The 1868-nt window shown below is 48.1% G+C and overlaps 1 long non-coding RNA gene across 1 annotated transcript; it reads left to right on the plus strand.

The window, feature by feature from the left end:
* The first annotated feature begins 928 nt into the window (after positions 1 to 928).
* Positions 929 to 1618, plus strand: LOC147983905 (uncharacterized). The gene is made up of 3 exons (XR_015615018.1): positions 929 to 1135; positions 1227 to 1400; positions 1493 to 1618. It is a non-coding gene; the product is annotated as an uncharacterized LOC147983905 (long non-coding RNA).
* The last annotated feature ends 250 nt before the right edge of the window (positions 1619 to 1868 follow it).

The following is a 1868-nucleotide window of genomic DNA, read 5'->3' on the forward strand; positions in this document are numbered from 1 at the left end:
ACCACCCTACCGGTGAAGGGGAGACTCGGCTGGGGTCTGCTTTGAAGACTCCATGCCTATGGCGGAAGGAGCTCATCAACCTTCCGAACTGGACGCCTCCGCCTCCTCCTCCTCCTCCGGCGAGTCAGGGCACTCCGCCTCCACCGCCTCCTCCTCCGGCGAGTGACGATCAGGGCCCTCGGCCGGCTCCTTCTCCGGCGCGTGGCGGCACTCCGCCTCCTTCTCCGCCTGCGCCGACGCGCCCGAGCAGCCAGCCTCCTCCTTCTCCGCCTCATCAGCAAGGGCGGAAGAGACCTGCCGCCGCTCCAGCTGCTCCGGCGCGTCGTAGTCCTTCTCCTCCGCCGCTTAAGCAAGTAAAGAAGACAACCGCTACGTCTGCTCGGTCGGCGTCTAGCAGTACAACCAGAGGCGGGAGGACATACAGATTCGGTCCTTCTCTGAAGACTCCAGAGAAGTTACCATACGAGAGGACCCAGGAGGAGAACGCCGAGATCGCGCTAGAAGAAGTGAAGAAATTCTTTGAAGGGGTGAAAGCAAAGAAACATCCACCTCCGGAGGAGAAGGTAGATCGGGTGAAAGTGAAGCGCACTCTAGCTGCCCTGACAAAACCACCGAAGTCTGATCCGCCGAAAGGAAACTATGACCGCATTATTGGAAAAGAATTTTCCGAAGCGGAGCGGTCGGGAAGTACTGTCAGTGATCAAAGGCTGAAAGAACGACAAGCTGGGAAACAAATTGCCCAGCTCGGCGAACAAGCGAAGCAATCGTACCCCCCGCTCAAGGTGCCTAGCCACAACGTCGATAATGATCCGAGGATGGTGCCTGGTTATAGCAATCTTGCAGATTACCTGCCCGACGAAGTACATTATGAACCCATGGACGTGCAGATACAAAGATACGAGTATGGGAAGCCTCTCGTCAAAGATGAAAGATCTCTATCAACGATGATGCGAAGATTGCATGATTGGTACTTGAAAATATGCAGAGACTCTGGGGGGAGGAGTACTTTGTATGCGAGAGTTAAACCGGAGCATGACCTCGTTGGAATTGATCTGTTGCCTATTCCATTTGAGGAGTTCTATCAGTTTTTCAATCAATTGGCCCTCGATAAAACAACGGTCGCCTGCTACTGTCTGTAAGTAGTACTACTTCTGTCATTAAGTTTCTCTATATAGCTTAGCTCTTTCATTGCATGTATTTATAATCATCCTCACTATATTATGCAGATTGAAGATCGTCGAATTGAAGAAAAGACAAGTCGGTGATATTGGGTTCATTAACACATATCTCATAGATGCAACTCAGGTTAAACTTCATGCCGTAGCTACCGAGGCCAGCTTGCTACGATCGTTCGTAATAAATCAAAACAAAGATATAATACTCTTTCCTTACAACTTCAGGTGAGTGTTACTGTCTTGTGCGAATTCGGTTTCCCTTATATATTAGTCAAGGTTATAGTAATGTAATTGATGAGTTATGCATGTGTGTGCAGTTACCACTATATTCTCCTAGAGATTAAGCTTGAGCAGGGAGTAGTAACCGTCTTGGACTCTAAACGAAAAGATCCCAAGGAGTATGCGGACATGACTGAAATCCTCAAGAAGTAAGTTAAATCGATAATTATCCACCATATCAGCAACTTTGTTCATTTCCTGATATCAAGTAATTGTTTTCTTTGTCCGGTAGGGTTTGGAGAAAATTCACCAAAACATTTCCGGGACTGCCGAAGGAGCTGGTATTTAGACACCCGAAAGTAAGTACTATAGTAGCATGTTCCGCGCATCTCCTAGTGATTCAAGCGCTAGTTTCATCAATACCATTTAGCATTCTTGCCTATCAATTTGATTGACCTCTATTTCTTGTAAAGT

The sequence above is a fragment of the Triticum urartu genome, chromosome 2A (genome assembly GCF_056163025.1).
Source record: "Triticum urartu cultivar PI428250 chromosome 2A, HENAU_Tu73, whole genome shotgun sequence".
Lineage (NCBI taxonomy): Eukaryota > Viridiplantae > Streptophyta > Magnoliopsida > Poales > Poaceae > Triticum > Triticum urartu.